A 20,342-nucleotide genomic window follows, 5' to 3' on the forward strand; every position below is an offset into this window, starting at 1 on the left:
AGGTCGAAGTAGGACCAAATTGTAAAGATTTCAAAACTTTGGGTTGACGTCACAACGTTGGAGGCTCCTCGTTACTTTCACTGAAACTCATCTTGACCTCGAGTTTGGGGATATGTCGTCGCGACATGACATACTGTTTCCATAAAAATCAATGTGGTACAAGTTTAAGAGACATTTAATAATACTTAACATTTCAATTACAACCAAAACAACAATATGCCAACTGATTCAATAAAAAGGATGCCCAATATGATACTTTAAAACACCATCAACTACCAAAGTCTAACTTTAACCATTTACAATGTAAAACCATTCTAAGTCCTAGGTACATGCCCTTTACAAATAAAAAAGTACATTACAAACTTTCTTGAGATAGAGAATCGATTCTTGGATGTTGGAGCGACCTCTCGATTTCTTGAGGATCACCCACATCTGCGCACGGAGAAAACAATCGTACGCTGAGCAATAAAACTCAATGGTACCTTTATTAATATAACATAACATCCTAATTTGTCACATTACATACATTCACAAAACTATCCAAATTATGTGCTATAATTCCAAGCACTTCTATTGACACATAAATATGTAATGATACATCATTAATTGGTAAAAACCAATTCATTCAATATAGTAAAAGAATTAAACCAATCAAATAATTTGTCAGGCTCCCAACTTTAAGCCATTCATGAAATCTCACATTATACCATATATAATTCAATTTTATTCAACATCAATGATCATTTATCTTATCATTCAGGTATATTCTTGGAGTCTATTGACTCATTCGTATTTGTATTGGCCCCTAAGGCTTGTTTCTAACCAATTCATATAGTAAATCACATTTTTTCTATACTATGAGTCACAATTACATAATATGCCAATTTGCTCATCATTCTTTAACTCTTACTCTACTCTAGTCATCTCAAATTTCCAAACAATGAAGAATTCTACAATTTCACAATTTACCATCCTAGGTGTTGCAGCAATGATGATTTACACAAATAAAATATATTACCATCATGGATGGCATGACAATGATGGTTCATTCTATTCAATATATTACCATCTCGAATGGCTCGACAATGATGGTTCATTCTATTTCAATATTCTACCATCCTGAATGGCCCGACAACGATGGCTATCATTATCCTTACGTTTCACCATCTCAGGTGGTGCAGTAACTATAGTTATCACATTTTACCTATGCTACCATCCCGAATAGTCTAGCAAAGATGGCGCTCATGATCTATACATTCTGCCATTCTGTATGGCCCGACTACGATGGTTTTTGATCTGCTGTTGATAATACTCTAAAATGACGTACTTTTATGTGTTAAATTCATATATATTTTGAGTACGATCCTATTAAATTGGGTTGTTTATAATTTTTTTATCTTATAAGGGCTAAATTAAAGGCAAAAGGAAATTTTGGGGCAAAAAGCATGAATTTAAAGAAAAAAATAGGTTAGCATGCGAAATAGGGAAGAAGTGGTGCCGAAAATACAAAGTCTGGAAGATTTCGGGAAAAATTTCAAAATAGATATTTATAAACATAAAACCTTGTTTAAATTTGAACTTTATTTTTAAGATTATTATTATATTGTTTAGATTTAATCTCTTAAACATTATCATCTAGAGTTCAAATAGGAACGAACTAGGGTTTTTCATGTACTATAAATAGGGGATACAGTAACATGAATACTCACTCATCACTTATGTAAAAAACTCCTTCCCCCTAAGGTTCTTATCCTTTTAATTCTTTTCTTTTCCAATAAAATTTTGTTTCATTAAACTTGTGTTTTTATTCCCAAATAGCATGAGCAACTAAACTTGTCTAGCAAAAGGCTATCAAGTGATAAGCTATAAAAGTAACATGTTTTAATCCTATTCTTAATACATTTTTGGATGATTAATTATGCAAATTAGTGAATTTGATGCTCTTAATCCTTTAAATTCATGTTTCTATACTTAGGAGAGCATTTGGGAGTGAAAGCAGCAAAAACACGAGCCAAAATCTAGCAAATAGAGCTGTTTTCTGGAGCCACACAGCCTAGGCATTTTCATATGGATTGGACACATGCCCGTGTGAGCCGCACGAGCTTGACACACGTACTTGCCACACGCTCATGTGCTAGCCCGTGTCGATTTCACACCCTACCTCCCAAATAAGCAGAAAACCCAATTTTTAGGCTTTCTAAACATTCTAAAGCCTATAAATACCAATCAGAAGAAGACATAAGGGGACAATCAGAGAAGATCGAAGAAAGCACTCGAAGAACACCATTGGAATCAACTTGAAAGCAGATCTCTATCAAGATCGAAGATCTTCTTTTAATTTCTGTCAAAGTTTTATTGCATTTCCTTATGTCTTATGGTCATTCTGACTTTGAGATGCTTTCATTCAGGATTATGAACTAATTCCTTAGATACCTAAGAAGGATGAAACCTATGATGAATCATTCTATTTAATTTCTATTTTTACGCGATAAATACTTGATTCTTGTTCTCAATTATGTATGTTTATTTCTTGCTTTAATATTTTTGGGATATTAATTCATGTTTAATGTACTTATTTCAATGGAGGAAAAGTCTCTATTTAAGGGTAGATCTAGCATAATTGAGTAGAGTTGCATGCAATCCTAGAAAGAGGACGACATAAATCTACCGTATTAGAGTCAAATCTAATAGGAGAATCCATAGATTGAGCGAAATGCGACAATAGGAGTTTTAATTAAAAAGAGATTTCAATTAATCAACCTAAAGCCAGTTGTTCTTACTTTCGAAAGTGTTATTAACATAATTTAGGGATTTCTATGGATCAAGACACAAGTGAATAAATCGTTTAATTCAAATTCATAATAAAATGTGAAGTTTAGATGGATTTTTTTCTTGGGTATTGTCTATCTCATTGGTTAATATTCAATTATTTCGTTGATTTATTCTTTGTTGTGTTCTTAGTTAAATTAGTTTAGTAAATTTAAATTAAAACATATCACCCCAAATTGTCTGCTAAATAATAGAAAAACAATAATTATTAATACTTTTAGTCCTCGTGGTTACGATATTCTCTACTCACAATAGCTATACTATTGTTCGATAGGTGTGCTTTCCTTTGTCATATTTATAGTTAGTTTAGTGACCATCATCAAGTTTCCTAAAAAAGAGTTCATTAGGCTTTGAACCTGTAACCTTCTCAATGAGTATTCATAATTTTTCTACACTATGAGACTGACTTTTCCATCCATGTCCTTCCAAAAGTAATCTTTTCATCTTATGCAAAGGCAACCACTTTTTTATGTTTTAGGAAGGTTGCACAGTCAGTTCGCTAACTTAATGCTTTAGAGGTTGTCGAGCCTAAGAGATGAAATGGCGTGGCATTCATCATTGAGAAATGATGATCTAGTGTAAGATGGTCCCACAAAAGTGACGGTTGGCTAAAGATAGTTCCTCTAGACCGTAAGGCTATAACCTAAGTGGAGTTGGTGGTTATAAGTGTCCTCTTCCACTATAATTAACTTATTCGGTCATGAGAAGCATCACCTAAGAGTCTATGATTAAGCTAAAGGAAGATTGAGATAACTAGAGGCTGGAATCGCTCAAATAAAAAAAAAACTCATTTTTCTCAACTCTGCTTCTTTTTAGAATTGCAATTTTGATCTATTTAACTCATCTATATTCTTAATTCTATTGTTTTTCCCAGGTCAGCTATTTTTCTTGGGGAAGACTGTGCCCAGGATTTCGAAGAATAAGAAGCTGTAGCGATCCTGTCCTTAAGGATTTGACCTTATTCCCCTTATATTATTTCTTTTCGTTATATAGGGATAGGATATATTTGGTGCTTTCAACGATACACCAGCAGTAATTTGGTGTAGTAGATTAAACTAGTTTTCACACTTTAGGAGCTTGAACATAAGCATTTTAGTTAAGTTTTAATTACATTTTCGTAAGTCTAGTTAAGTACAATAAAGTGTGTAATTTGAGTCTTTTATTGACCTTAGGGGTCGAATGAGGTCTAAAGGTGAGCTAATATACTTTAGGAGCATACAGATGACCATTAGAAGGTGCGATAACTCAATATTGGTCGCTAGGTTGCAACACGAGCACTAGACGCTGCAACACAGAGGGCAGAATAGAAGAATTCTATGTCTACCTTCAATTTCACGACACAACCTGAGGATGTCGCGACATACCCCTAAAGATACCCTGAAGTTAAGCATACTACCCTCGATGTCGAGAAATAAAACTTGGTGTGTAGCGACATCAACTCTGTACGAGAAATAATTACAAGCTAGGGGCATTTTGGTCTGCACAACCAAATGCTAAACATGAGGACAACAACTGACCTAGGGTTAAGAACGACGATCGCTCTAAAGTCTATAAATAGGCTCATTTAACACATGTTATAGGCACATTTTAATATTGTATAATTTTCTCTTCGGTTTTAGTATTTAGTTTTTCTCTTTTATTAGGTTTTAGATTTTATTTCATTTTTTGTCATTTGCTTTTGTAGGGAGATCATATTTTTGAAACACTATCAAACTCTGTGAGGATTTGACACTTAAATCTAAATACATATCAGACTTCTTCTAAACCTTATTCTCTTGAATTATCCATCATGTCTATTCTTTTTATCAAGTTTATATCATTTATTAGATCTATGAGGAACTAATCCTTCTGTGGGGGATTAACGAGTGGAAGTATGATTGATTAACTATTTTGTAAGGGTTTCTTAACAGTTCAGCTATTTAGGAAAGGAAGAACCTAAAATCTAGGCTTGACAACCCTAGGAATCATTAAGGTGGGAATTAACTCAAATTTGGTAATGCCCTATCCGTGAACACTTTAACCTTGAACCAGTCTAAACTGTGATGTCGAGAGATAAATAGTTATTATCGAGTCATTATTCTAGTAGAAGATCAGAAGATACTACTGGATATAAACTAGTTGATTGAACGAGAAAACCTGAAGTGACAGTTAATTATAACTACCAAAGCAAGCTAATCACCCATGACTAGATTTGAGATAGTTTAATCTTTGATTTCTCGTGTTTTATTTCTTTACTTTCTTTTATTATTTTTTTCAGTATTGTCTATCAAAACTCTTATTTTTATTCTTTGCAATATAATCCAATTAAAGTAAGAATTAGATCTATTCATCCTTAGGTTAGAATTAATTTAGTGCCATACCTTCCTTCGGAATGATCCTTGGAGTACTCACCTACTTCATTCTAACTGTATTACAACCTAATCCGCATATTTACGAATACCGTCTTTCATATCTTTTGTCCAGGATTTATATTCTGGACATTGGTACATCTGAAGGCAGTTAGTTTTCATTATATACATCTCCTACCATCCCAGATGGCCCAACAACGATGGTTTTCAACCTAAGGCATGCCAACTAAATCAACAGTACTCGAGACCATTATTAAGGTAATACCGAATTGGTACACATTATAACCAAGCAACATATTTCGATCTCATCACCAATTCATTAATAAAAAACATACATTCATATCATACACATTTTCTATTCAATTTCCACAATACATATCACACTTCAAGGTAATGTATGTCATCTATCATCTTATTCATTTTAGTCCTGTATTTTGATATCTTCTAACACATTTAACATTACAATCCACTTTATTATTGTATACTCATCTTGACTATACAGTTTGCAAATATGTGAAAATAATTAAAATGATGTGAATCATATAGGTACAAACCAGAATCTCGCTCCACTTGTCAATAACTTTCGCTTTTCCTTTCTCTCTCGATGGCCCAGAATCGACATTATCTATGTACAGTCATAAAACATATATCAATGTAAATTTCTAGCTAAATTCACAATCAAATACCAAATCATGCATATTTTGTAATTCATTCAATTTAGTCTCTATACCTAGGACATGCATAATTTTCAATCTAAAGTTTCGGATTAAAATCTGATTTCTTATGTACTCGTTAAGGACTCTTTATTCCCAATTCCTACCTCAATTTCATAAAATTTTTTCATTTTATTCAATTTGGTTTCTAATGCGAGAAACTATAAATTAAGCTTTACTATTTAGTTCTTTTTATAAAGTAAGTTAAATTTCTAACAATTTCACCCTAAATTCTTCAAGTCAACAATAGAAACTTTCTAAAAATTTAATAGATTTACAAATTGGTACATGGGCTAGCTAAATCAAGCTCTTATAACCTCAAAACTATAAAAATTATAAGAAAAATATTAGATTGCATTACCTATTTTATGGCCGAATTTGATGAAAAACCTTTGAAATTTTCTTCTTTTCTTCAATGGTTGCTACGATTTTCGGGAAGAAGATGACAACATTTCATCTCTTTTCCCACATCATTCTCTATTTATACTATGGTTTAATTATAATTAAATAACTTAACATTAATTATTTAAGCTTTAATCACTAATTAACTTAATTTAATGACAGCATCCATCACGGACACTAACATCCTTTTAGAATTGGCTTATTAACCATTTTGGCTCTTTATGTAACTGTAATTCAAGTCCCCAAGCCTTATCCTACTTAAAAACCTATAGCGATTAAACTTTTACAATTTAGTTCTTGGGCTTAAATTAAGCGCAATTTCAACTAAATCACTTAGTCATTCTTCAATTTAACAAGATATTAACTTTGTAAATATTTCTATTTAATATTTAATATTACAAACTCAATTTATGAAAATGAGGTCTCGGAATTTCAATTTCCGACACCACTAGAAATCGAGTTATTACAATCTTTCCTCATTAAGAAATTTCATCCTCAAAATTTTAACTAAAACTTGGTGGGAACAATTTGTTGGAAAATTTTACGCTGAATTCAGGGTAGCAATGGGAACCTTCTTAACATTTTCCAAAAAATTACGAGCTAAATGCTCAAAGGATCCACATTAGAGGCATGCTCCCGGTTTCCTCCAATATTCATTACTATGCTTCTTATCACAGTGCTCACAGTTCAGGATCTATACATTCCTTTCTGAATCCTCAGCATCACCATTACTCACTAACAGTTAATTTGCTCAATTTTTCTCTGATTTCCTATTCATTTGATCCGATTCCCAAGATCCTCGTTTAGATAGATGTTGCAAACTAGTGGTCTCGACTCTTTTTTAGAATACTTGAGGATGTTCTACCTTCTTATCTAAGTCCATGGCTTGTTCAACCAATTTTGCTCGTTCAGTCAAGTCAATAAACTCTTTTATTTTATGAAAGACCAATAGAACTTGGAGTTCATCCTGAAATCCTCGAATAAACCGCATGCAACTTTCCGCTTTTGTGGGCACCGACTCGAGTATATTTGCTAAACTGCAAAAACTCTCGTTCATAATTGACTACTAACATGTCTCATAGTTTTAACATTAAACTTTCTTGCTTTTTAACTTCCAAATATAGTTAACAACTATACATATTTTCAAATTCAGATAGAAAAAATGCCTAGGTAATCTAACTTATTGGTACACGACGAGTCACAGTTATCCACCGCTGATAAGCTTCTTCTTTTAAAAGAAACACCGCACATGTAACACATTACCTAGTGTATATTCTAACTATTAGAAAACTTATTTGGTCGACTGTTAACTAATTTTTGATTGAAGAAGGGTCAAAACCTCCCACTATTTAAATTCGATTACGCCATACCTTCATAGCTCTTTTATCGAGCTCATTGGGCTGCAACTACTACTGCAGCTCGCGGAGTAGCTCTCGCTATTCTTTAAAGAATTTTCGCTATCGTACAGAACAAATTCTTGTCATCTTCTCGTTGAGATCTATCAGTGCTATTCTATCAAGCATAGGTAGGATCATACCTAGGTGCATCGACCTCAATCCTATTCTCATTCTCAATGGTGTGATTATTGCTCTTTATATCATCATTAACAACGATTCTCGGTTCCTATGACATCTTCGGATATAAAACAAAGAAATTTAATAATCAGCATCCAAATCTCGACTCAGACTCAACTCAACCTTAGCATGTATCTCTAGACTCAATTTTGAGCTTGATTTAGTCTAAGAATCGACTAAACCTATAGCTCTAATACCACTAAATGTAACACCCTATTATCCAACCCGATCGTCAGGTTTGAGCTACAAGGTGCCAAAGTTGTTGCCGGAGCAACTACTATTAATTTAAATTTGATTAAGACCCATTAAACATTTATGAATAAGTAACACATGTGTAACATGGTGCATAATCGTTTTTGGGTCTTATACGAACTTACAAAAGATTATTTGCTAACCCGAGATCAAAGTAAGTTTAAAGGGTTTTACGGATAGTACAATATGTCCATATTTTCAACATTGTACATATATAATTCTTTAATATTGTACAAAAATAAAAAAATATAAACATGTATATTCACGTGCACCGTATATACTATTGAACACTAGTATTAAATGTAACAAATAAATAAAACAAATTCTATGTTAGAACATTTACATTTTTTAATTTATTTAAATTGTTTTTTTAATAAAATGCATGCACAGAAGTCAACTGAAAGAAGTTATTAGTTTTAAAATATTTTTATTTAATTATTATATTGTAATATATGTGTCATATAAGACGTATAATCTATAAAAATAAATCTTAACATGAAATAACCCAATATATATTCATTAATAAATGCAAAATATTGAAGTAAACAGGTAAGTTTTGATTCTTAATGAGTTATCCTGTCACAACTTAAATAAATTAAATAAATTTATATTAAAACAAATGAGAAATGAAAAACATAAAAGGATTTTAAAAAACAAATAAAATAAGTAAAAAGATTTTTTAAAGAAATTGTGTTAAAACCAGCAAATCACCATTTATCATACACTTTTTTATATATATAGAAAAAAAGTTACATCAAATTAAACTGAGTGAAAAAACCACTAGTTTTGTATTGTTGAAGGAGTTCCGAAACCTTGATCAGTGTGATATCAAAAACTTGTAGGCTTGACCTCCATGTTAAACTAAACTTGGCTAGACAATCGGAACCTAGATTACATTATCTAGGAATATATCTTATCGTCCATTGTCCTTCAGCCCTCATCATCCACTAGATCCTTCTAAGCACAATGATTTCTAAATGCTCCATCGTATATTTGCAAAATTCTAACCACTTCCAGGTTATCTGTCTGAATATCGGCCCTTGTGATACATTTGTTAAGTAAAATAAAAATGCCATCTAAAATGCCCCACAATTCAACCTCAAAAGTTCTACATCTTCACAAATAATGTCTAAACCCCAAGATCCAATTCCCATAATGGTCTCACAACACACCACTTATCAAAGCATTCCCATTATCTCTTGCCATTACTCCATCAATGGATATATTCACCCACGTTCCTTCCAAGGCTATATGAGAGTCAGTAAGATGGGTAGTGCCTTGGACTTCCAAAAGGCTTAACTCATACTACTTTGCCCAAATAAATGAAACCTTGACAATCTCAATAGTCATCCAAGTTATGCCTTGGAATATAAACAAATTCATGTTTTTCCATATTGTCCAAACAAGAAGATCATATAGGCAAAACCACATAACCTTTCTACCAGGTACCTTCACATGACAACCTTAGATTTAAAGTAAACCAAGCATGTATAGATCCAGAGAAAAACCTATTATGCTGGCTGAACATGACAACCTGTTTCCAAAATTCCTTCACAACCAGGCAGTCCTTAAGCACGTGAAGGATATCCTCTGTTATGCTTTGCATTAGTTAGCAGTTTCTACTTAGATGCTAACCAAAGGAAGATTTTCACTCACTGTGGTCCTTGATATTTCCAAATGAACTTCCACATGGGATCTATGGGATTCCACGAAATTTCCTTTAGAGCCTAAAGGCAATACGAACTATAAAGGCATTTGATGATGTGCAATTCCAAATAACCCTATCCAAGCTGAAAGATGGATGATGAGGAAGGATATTTACTATTTGCTTAACAATATAGTCAGCCAACCAAACATGAAACAAATCAAGGCTCCAACCTCCATCGGGTGTAACCATATCTCTGAGAAGGCAATTCAAATTAAGATTGGTGTGTGTCGAAATATGTCGAATTAAAGGGCCTATAGCTCGAACCTAAGGATCCATCCAACATCGTATACTAGTACCACCACCAGCAGACTAAGCTAAATTCTCACGAAATAAAGTGATAGCATGTTAATTTTACATGTTTTATATGTTTAAATCGATTAATTCTTGAATTAAATATTGCGAAATTGGTGATTTTAAGCTTAAATTCTATTAGGAATGCAATTTGGATGCTTCAAGTAAAATACAAGAAGAAATGACTGAATTGGAGCAGAAAGAAGAATGCGGGGGTAGAAATACAATTCCAAAAAGTGTGGGCCGTAGAAAGAAATAATAAAATTTGAAAAATTCAAATTTGTTCAAAATTTTGTTAAATTGATCGTTATCTTCATCTTTATCTTTATTTTCTTTTTCATTTTTAATTTATACTATTTTATTTTAAATTTGAAAAGCTTGATTTTGAGGGGGTAGTTTATTAAGAATTAGTATAAAATGGAAGTAAAGTGGGGTATTCAAAGACGGGTTGCAATGGAGAATTAATTTTGACTCTCTTGTAATTTCTAGCAAACTTCAATTTAAGGCTACTGCCACATTTTTTTTCTTTATTATTATTTTGGCAAATTTGCTATTTGTTTCTTCTACAGCCCTTCACTTATTCTATCTACTACTTAAAAACCCAACTAAGCATGACCAATTTCATGCTTAGCTAAACTTCTACTTAACTTTAGGTCGATATTCTTATCGGATAAGAATCATGAAAAATAAGTTCGCACTAAAAAAATCTTTCATTATGATATTCAGCATATCTCCAAAATATGAGATAGTACAAATTCATCCATTAAAGTTAATTCAATTTCAACACAAAGTACATGTTGGGTTGGAGTTGTTTTTGCGTATAGTTGGGAAGTTGAGTCGATCGTGCTGTATTCGGATTTCCGTAAACAAATTGACATGTCCTGGTACAGGCATACTAGTGGGATTTTTCGTCAAGGGAGATAATGATCGGATTAAAATGACCCAAGCGGTTGAGGCTATTGATCCAAGTTAGATTCTTCAGAACACAAGGCTGCCTGGGTTTTGAATTGCAAACGCGTGTATCGCGGTTAGATAATTGGTAAGGGATGGTTTGCAGGTCATATCGAAATTAACTACCAAAGAAAAAATTGGCAGTTGGGACATTCTTAGTCGCTCTAACCAGCTTATGGTTTGGAAGAGAAAACCCATTTTTAAGGATCGATTCGGAACCGAAATTCACTTAGTCTAAAGCTAATACTTTACATTACTGCTTACGAAATTAAATTCAATTTTCTTATTTTTGATACAATTCAAGTTCGCTAGGAGTCATGGGCAAAACTATTGTCGCGAAAATAATTCTGATCGTGAAAAAAGGAAAATAAATAACCAATCCCTGTGGATTCGATCTTACTGCTCTATAATGCTATTTAGTGTTATTTTGTCGTAGAAATTTATATTTGGTGGCTTGCAACGCATCATAAAGGCCAAACCTTGGAAAGAGACCTCCACAGATTTGAACAGTGGTTTCGAATAATGGAATCCAGCAATCGCTTTTTCAAACCATACTTCACTCGGAGAACTTTTACCCATAAGGCATTATCTTTAGACACCAAATTGAACCTAATTTTCATAAAGAATGACGTGCTTTGATTATGTAAATGGCGAAACCCAATACCTCCACAAGACCAAGGCCGATAGATAGAGTCCCAACTAACTAGGGACATCTTCAGATGTCCTTCAGAATATCCCCAATAAAACTATCATACTATACACTCATTTGGGAATCATTATTGACTACATAAAATAATTAGAAATCAAGAGATGTATAGATTGAGCCAGTGTGATTCTGCTAACTACGAATAACTTATTTGCCTCGTAGTTCTGTAACTTGATCATGAAGAAAAAGCACCACCAAATAAGTTCCAGCTTCTGAGTTTCTTGAAATCCAAACAGCTCAATGATGTTTGAGCTTAAAACATCTTCAGTTCCTTTAGAGAAAAAATAATGCTTTTACGAGTGTAATGCCCCAAAATTTTAAGAATTTAATTGTAAGATTCTGTAGTGATTAGATTTCTATATCTTTACTTTTGTGCTCTACTTTTGTGTTTAAGGTCTAGAGTTCAAGTTGCAACATTAAAAGTTTTTAGGTTAGTTTTGAAATCAACCCATAAGCACGCGTTACCTGCTTAAGTTCGATTTAGTCTGAAATCGTGGCAAGAATGAGCCTGCTGGTTCACTGTTCAAACATTTGTTCGTATTCTGTCTAGTTTCGAGTTCGAATACCATCGTATGCATAGGGAAAATATTTTTGCTATATGTCAAAATCTACTTAAAAGCTAAAAATTAATTTTAATGACAGTTCTTCCTTTTCCTTTCCTTTTATTTTTTATTTATGTTCTCATCTTTTCGTTTTTATATTTTTGTTGTTAACCGAAAGTGGTGAGGGGATTCAAGATTAACGAAAGTTCTATTGTTGGTCACTAGTCATAAGGCTGTCGGTAAGTAACTGTCAGTGCGAGCGTCTCCGCGAATTTTCCTTCATTTTGTAAATTACTTAGAACAGAGGATTGTTGTGAGTATCGAGAATCTTTTCTAAACATGGGTGTATTTACTTAGCAGGTAGGGCTATTAACAACAAGGAATAGCAATAAGACAATCTCTGTGATTGTTGCTAAAGTTTTGATATGTGAAGATTTCATGTCGAAACTTTCGACGTAGGTATTAAGTGAGTAATCGAGAAGTTTTGCTGATTAATTGGCTAAATGGTGTTACTGGATTCTTATTTTAGGCTTTGAAAATTTTTAAGGTTGTTATCACTTTGAAATCTTTTCAAGTGTGTATTGGAAACCTTAGTTTTTGCAATTTTTTGGCTGAAAAATAGTGGCTGTCGACGCTACACGACCAAACACACGGGCATGTAACTAGGCCGCATGGGCCACACAATCATGCAATAGGCCGTGTAATCGGCCGTGTAACTTATTGGTCATCAAATTAAGGCCACACAGGACTGTGTTCAGGCCGCGTGTGGCCAAAATAGTGTAGGGTTCACACAGGTATGAGACACGGACATGTGTCTAGACAGTGTATCTCATTGCTTGTGACTTAGGACCACACGGGTAAGCACATGAGCGTGTGCCCAGACCGTGTGAGTTACATGGGCAAGGACACAGCGGTGTGTCCAAGTCATGCAACTCTCTGTTTACAGGTTAGAACCACACAAGCAGAGGGCATAGGGGTGTGCCTAGGCCATGTGAGCTACACGGGCAAGGGCATGGCCGTGTATCCAAGCCGTGTTGTAGAATAAATGAGCCCGAAACCTATTTTTGAGGCCAAAAATATGGTAAACGATTGATAATGTTTCCCATTGTATTAATGATCTGAACTGGGGTTTAGGAATACTTAAATCTGAATCTGATCTGCGATATATATACACCTATGAAACTGCGTATATATAAATGTCTATCTGTGTATAACTGATCTGTTCTGAATCTGAATTGTAAATAGTCCTGTACTGAACTGAATTTTTTAGTATAACTACTTTATAAATGAATAAAAATTGAATAACTTAACTACGGTTACACACTGAGTTCACAACTCATTCTATTTTGGTTGGATTGCAAGTGATCTCCGGTCTTCATTGGGTCGGTATCGCGAGAGCTCGATCAATTTTTTATATTGTCTTTTAAGCATTTCTATTAGGGATTTAAGTTCTATGGTGTTATCGAATTTTTGAAGACTATATGTTTTAAATTATTGTTGTCATGAATGTTACGTAATGAATGGTTTCATTCGACTGTATTTTGATAATATGAATTTTAGTGTGGATGATGTAACTCTCCAAACTTGGTCTAGACGTCTAGACCGGGTCTAGGGTGTTACAACGAGCATTGATCCTGTGCCTAAAGTACTGACAGAACTATTGCAAGACACTTTTCAACACATGCGTTTGCTCCTTATCAGCTTTACAAAAGATGGTCCGATCATTTGAAAAGAAAATGTGAGATAAAGTGGGTGCTGAATGTGAAAGGCGAATAGGGCGCCATCTACTAAAGTCAATTGTTGCACGAATAGAATACGCTAACCATTTCATGCATAGTATGAAGAAATTTAGTGATAAAGGGCATCCATGTCTAACTTCTTTAGTTGGCTTAAAATTTTGAGTGGGAACTCCGTTCCAAAAAACCTATATAGTAGAAGTGGAGATAACAAACATAATCACTCTTCAAAGGGAACTCGGTACACCAGTAACTTGAAAATAAGCATCAATAAAATCCCATATTACCCTATTCTACGCATTCTCCAAGTCAATTTTTGCTACTATGCAATCCTTAGCATTACACTTTCTCCTCATCGAATGAATAACTTCCTACGCTATAATTATGTTATGAAAAATAGTGCGACCTGCAATAAAGCTAACTTGTTCCTACGAGATGAAGTTAGGGAGAACCAGTTTAAAATGGTTGGCTATAACCTTCATTACCAGCTTACAAAGGACGAAGTATAGGCTAATGGGACAAAATTGAGCAAAGCTTCCAGGATTCTCTGTTTTGGGAATAAGTATAATCAAGGTGTTATTCAACTCTGGGTCAATATCTCTTCCTACAGAAAACCCTTTAACCCATTCGCACACAGCAAGCCCAACAATATCCCACTGATTCTAAAAAAAATAAGGCATGGAATCCATCACTTCCCAAATCTTTTAAAAGAGCCATATCAAATAATGCTCGTTTTATCTCCTCTTTCGGAACTGGTTTCCCCCAAAAGTCTACATTCAAATGACTTAACATAGGTAAAATACCCAGAGGAAGACTTATCATGGACTCCGGTTATTCACCATAAAGTTGCTGAAAGAAATTTACTATCTCATATCTCAAAACATTTTGGTCCAAGCTCTTCTCACCATTCTCAAGGCATAAAACATTAATCCGATTAAATTTTCTTGTTCGCATCATACAGCTATGGAAGAATTTTGTATTTTGATCTCCCAAAATGAAGCCAATCACATCTGGACTTCTGTTTCCAAAACAATTCTTCATAACTGATAACATTTCCAATTTGTCTCGAGCATCCATTTTGATTTGGCTAGACGGTTAGAATCTGACTTCTCCATCTCCTTGTGAATGTTTAAGGGTGACTTGAACAATTGCTTTTTGCAAGTTCTTAAAAAGCCATAAATGGACCTGTTCCATTCGTTAATGCGGGAGGTAATTTGTGATAAGGAATCAGACATATTACCCAAGCATCTCTAGTTTGTCTTTGATAAAGGGTGGAAAGTTAAAGTGCTTCGTCCACCCAGCTAAAAAATGAAAAGGTCTACATCTTGCAAGATTCGACTCTTGTCCCATTGAAAGAAGAATAGATCTATGGTCCCATTTTTTTTAATTCTAAATTTTTGATCATTTTTATTGGTATCAATAGTTAATTAAATTTCATTTTAAATATTAAAATTTTCTATTTTTAATTTATATTAATCATACTACAAACTATCGCAATTTTAAAAATTAAAAATTTATATCACATTTTTTTGTTTCTCTAGTATTATAAAAATATTACTATTTTTATAATAAAAATTTAACAAATAAATATGAAATATTAAAATTGGTAAAAAATAATTTATAATTAATTAATTAATTTATATAGTGCATAATGTAGATTTAAAATAAGCTTCAGTTATTTATACATGATTTTTAAAATCAAATTTGAAGAGAAAACCAACATATCACTAGGGGTGAAATCAGAAATTTTTTTAGAATGGGCCAGAAATAAATTTTAAATTTTTACGATAATAAAAATATAATTTCACCATTTTAATATTTGTTGCTTTCTAAATTTTAAAAAACTAAATCAAACTTTTATAATTTTTAGGGGACAAAGTGCAATTTTATTATTACTAATTTAATTTTTTATAAAATTTGAAGGGACCTAAATAAATTTTGTTTCCATTTTAGGGGTCAGGACCCGGACTAATCACTGGATATATCTTCTTTTTTTTTTTGAAAAAAGCACTGGAAATATCTAAATGTAAACAAATAGAGTGTTTCCATTGAAAATGAAACTTTGTAACAATAAAATAATATTGAATATAAAAACATAATAAATATTCATAAGTTATAATTAGTTAAATTAAAAATTAAAATATAAAAAATGAAAGATCCATTTTGAATATATTTATTAGTTGATTTTATATATTATATAAATTAAAATTTTAAAATATAGAAAAATATCTATTTTAGTTGATTTAATTCTTGTACTTTAAAAGTTAAAAAATTCAATCATCTTATTATTTTAGTTGATTTAATTCTGGCATATTGTAGGAAAGAAGATTAGTGATTACTGTTTGGAAGTCTTAAATAAAGGTTAGTCTTCGAAACCTTTAAATCATACGAACATAGTGTTAATTCCAAAAACTGCTCATCCGAAAAACCCTATAAATTTTAGACCCATTAGCCTTTGTTCGGTGTTCTACAAAATCATTTCAAAAACCATTGCCAACAGACTTCAAAAAGTACTTGATTCTTGTATTGACCCAGCTCAAAGTACGTTTGTCCTAGGAAGGCTAATAACTAACAATGTCCTCCTAGCCTATGAAATTCTACATACTTTGAGGAACAAAAGGGTGGGGAAAAAAGGCTAATGGCTCTCAAGATTGATATGAGCAAGGCATACGTTAGGGTAGAATGGGGGTTGTTGAAACAAATGATGATCAAGATGGGATTAGATGTTGAATGGGTTGCGAGGATTATGCACTGTATTGACACTGTTTAGTACTCGGTGGTCTTAAATGGAGCCCTAGGGATGGTCTTAATCCAGAGAGAGGGTTGCGTCAAGGTGACCCTCTTAGCCCTTTATTATTTCTCATATGTAGTGAAGGACTTTCTACTTCACTTAGGTTAGCAACCGAGTAAGGAAGAGTAAAAGGGATTAAAATAAGCAGACGAAGACCTCAGATCTCTCATCTTTTATTCGCAGACGACTGCATTCTGTTTGGGGAAGCGACTAAGAGGGGAACAACGATATGAGGAGTGTTATGGTCAATGCATCAATTATGGGAAATCGACCGTATTTTTTAGGTCAGATATAGTGAAGATGTTTCAGGTTAACATTTCAAATCAGCTGGGAGTTAAAAGGTCTAATAATTTTGAAAACTATTTGGGATTGCCAAATATGGTGGGCAGGAAAAATCTTAGGGCTTTTCAACATTTGAAAGATCGTATAAAGATGAAAATTGATAGTTGGAGTACTCGTTTGTTATCACAAAGAGGAAAAGAGGTGTTCATTAAAGCCGTTTTACAGGAAATTCCAACATACACAATCGCATGCTTCCTATTATCGTTATCAATATGTAATAAGAAGGAACAATTAATGGCTAATTTCTGGTGGCAGAAGGGTCAAGGTCGACGTGGAATTCATTGGTGTCCATGGAATAAATTATGTGAATTAAAAGACGGGGGTAGACTTGGATATTGTAATTTAACTAAATTCAATTTGGCCCTCATCGCGAAGTAAGGATGGAGATTAATAGATAACCCTACATCCCTTTTAGCAAGAACATTAAAAGTCAAGTACCATCCAAATTCTGATTTTTTAAGTTCAGACTTAGAGAGCTTACCATCATATACTTGGAAAAGTATATAGGCTGTAAAAAGACTTCTGCTTTCAGGTCTGAGATGGAGGGTGGGTAACGGGCGTAATATCAGAATTGAAGAAGATGTCTGGGTTCCAAACCTTGATGACCTGCTGGTAAAAAAAACTGTCAATAGGCAAAATGTCACAAAGGTCGAAGATCTTATCGATAATAGGAACAAAATAAGAATATCTAAGCTAATTTCAAATACCTTCTCTGAAGAGGTTGCTCAAAAGATTATGCTAATACCACTGGCTCATCTTTCTCATGAAGACTTTCTGAGTTGGAGGGGAGAGGCATATGGAGAATATACGGTGTGTAGCTGATACAAAATTCTTTTACCAAGAAATGAAAATTACAAGCCAAGTGAGATTTACAAATGCTACAAAAAAAACTCTGGAATAGTTACCTCCCTTCAAAAATTAATATTACAGCTTGGAGAGCCACCCTCAACTATCTTCCTACTCTAGTAAACCTAAGAACTAAGAGATTAATTAATGAGGCTATTTGTCATAGATGCATGCAAGGGCTGGAAACCAAGGAGTATGTTCTTCCGGGATTGTGCTGTCACAAAGGAAACATGGGAAAAATTAGAATTTGCATGGCCACAGAGTATTTTACAATCAGAGTTTATGGAATGGTTTACCTGGATCTTGCATAACAATACAACAGAAGTAGGTCAGATTTTCATCTATGCTATATGGGCTATCTGGTCAGCTAGGAACAAATGGATGCATGAAGGCCACAGGAGATCTGGAACAGAAATAGAAAAATTCATACTGAAATATATACAGGAATTAAAAGACATTGAGAAAAAGGATCTCGCCTCGAATCTGGATTCCGAGCTATGGAGGCCTCCGAAACAAGGTTTTTTCAAAATAAACTTTGATGTTGCTTTTGGTAATAGGCAAAATAGATCATGCTCAGGAATTATAGTCAAAAATTTCAAATGGAAGTTTTAGCATAAAAAACAACAGTTCATACCGACATTTTTTCTAGCTTTGCGGCTGAAGCCAACGCATGCTTACAGGCAATTAAAGTGCGCAGAGACTTGGGTTTAAATCATGTTATTATTGAGGGAGACTCCTTGACAGTAATAAAGAAAGTTCAAAGCCCAAAAAGAGATAGATCAGAAATAGAACCTTTTATTTTCAATATCAAAGATGAGAAAGCGGTATTTTATGATCGCCATTTCAACATGTAAGAAGAATAGCGAATGTAGCAGCACACAATCGGGCATCAGAAGGGTTAAAAATAGACAAAAATACATACATTGCTCCTGTATACGTTGGAAAGGGTATTACTGAAGCGGAAATAGATCGGGAATGGAGATGAAACATCTGGAAATAGAATCATCACCAACTGCAATGCTAAAGAAGGAGAAGACGATCTCTACATCAGGAAACATACATGATTTTACAAAATCTTTTAAAATGGAAAAGAAGAGCGAAAATCAGATTGAGAACAGAATGAAGCAAGGAAGGAAAAAGGAAAGGAAAAAGAAAAAAGATCAATAGGCATGGAGCAAAATCCTTTCCTTGGAAATCTGGAAACGTCTTTACAAAGCAATGGCAGATGAAATGACAAGACGAATACAGACTTTTCTGATTGGGCGAAATAGTGTCGATATTTTTAAAAAAAGTTTCTAGAGTTTTTGCTTTATTTTTGTTTCTTCTCTTCGAGCTAAAAACTTGTTGGGCCAACTCTTTCTTTTTGTTTTTCTTGGACTTTTATCTGTTTTTCATGGTTTTTTCTAATAAAGCCCAATCGGAGCAATAGTTTCCCAAAAAAAAATATTATTGTTGTTGGTAATTTTTTTGTTAAAATTTGTCAACTTAATATATTTATTTTCCGTCAATCATACGACATGTCACATGGAGAGGTGTCTTAATCAACAAGCCAAATTATTTTATAAAATTATTATTATTTTAAAAAATTAAAAATATTTAATAGTCATAGTCATAGAAAATTATTTTAAACTTATGTAATCTATTATTCTAATTTACTTGTTTAAAACGTTTTATTAGGAAAAACATTATAAACAAAATTACGAATTTTGAAAACTTGTAAAACAATATTCCCAATTTCTTATACTTTTAAAATGCATAAGACTTTTGGTAAATTACTTTTTATATTGTATATAAAAACATTTTTTAGCAATAAATATAAAATAGTTTAATTTTTTAAATTGGCTTTTGAATTTAAAAAATAATGTACATAGACGTTTTATTTTTAAACCATTTTAAAAATAATTTAGTTTTAATATTATTGATAAAGTGATATTTCAATCTTATTTTTTAAAAATATTTTTCGACCTTTTAGATTTAAAAAATATTATATGTTTGAAACAGTAAGTAATCATTCATGTAAAATTTTGGAAAAACTTCAAAATTGTTTTAAAAAATAATAGAAAAAAATAGATAAATTTCAAACTTTATAATAAATGTAGAGATAAAGTGACATAGGGCGAGTTTGGATGGGCGGTGTATTTATTTGCGGTTAGTATAAAAATAGCGGTGGCAGTGAGATTAGATACTGTAGCGATACTGTAGCGTGAGACAAAAAGTAAACTAAACGCACCGCACCGCACTGCACCCAATCGTCCATCCAAACTAAGCCTTAGTAGGCAAATAATCAAGTTATGATTTCAAATTTCTAAAG

At 33.0% G+C, this 20,342-nt stretch overlaps 1 long non-coding RNA gene across 6 annotated transcripts; it reads right to left on the reverse strand.

Annotated features, from left to right (window-relative positions):
* Positions 1–416: 416 nt before the first annotated feature.
* On the reverse strand, positions 417–19,308 carry LOC107928582 (uncharacterized). 6 transcript variants are annotated; one of them, XR_001692639.2, is made up of 5 exons: positions 18,328–19,308; positions 17,893–18,245; positions 17,667–17,791; positions 5,732–5,802; positions 417–432 (listed from the first exon to the last, which is right to left on the reverse strand). It is a non-coding gene; the product is annotated as an uncharacterized lncRNA (long non-coding RNA). The 6 variants fall into 6 exon arrangements; XR_001692636.2 differs by lacking the exon at positions 417–432 and having other exon boundaries at positions 5,562–5,802; positions 18,328–19,306; XR_005906105.1 differs by lacking the exons at positions 417–432; positions 5,732–5,802 and having other exon boundaries at positions 17,519–17,791; positions 18,328–18,575; positions 18,666–19,307.
* Between the last annotated feature and the right edge of the window lie 1,034 nt (positions 19,309–20,342).

The sequence above is a fragment of the Gossypium hirsutum genome, chromosome A12 (assembly GCF_007990345.1).
Source record: "Gossypium hirsutum isolate 1008001.06 chromosome A12, Gossypium_hirsutum_v2.1, whole genome shotgun sequence".
NCBI classification, from domain to species: domain Eukaryota; kingdom Viridiplantae; phylum Streptophyta; class Magnoliopsida; order Malvales; family Malvaceae; genus Gossypium; species Gossypium hirsutum.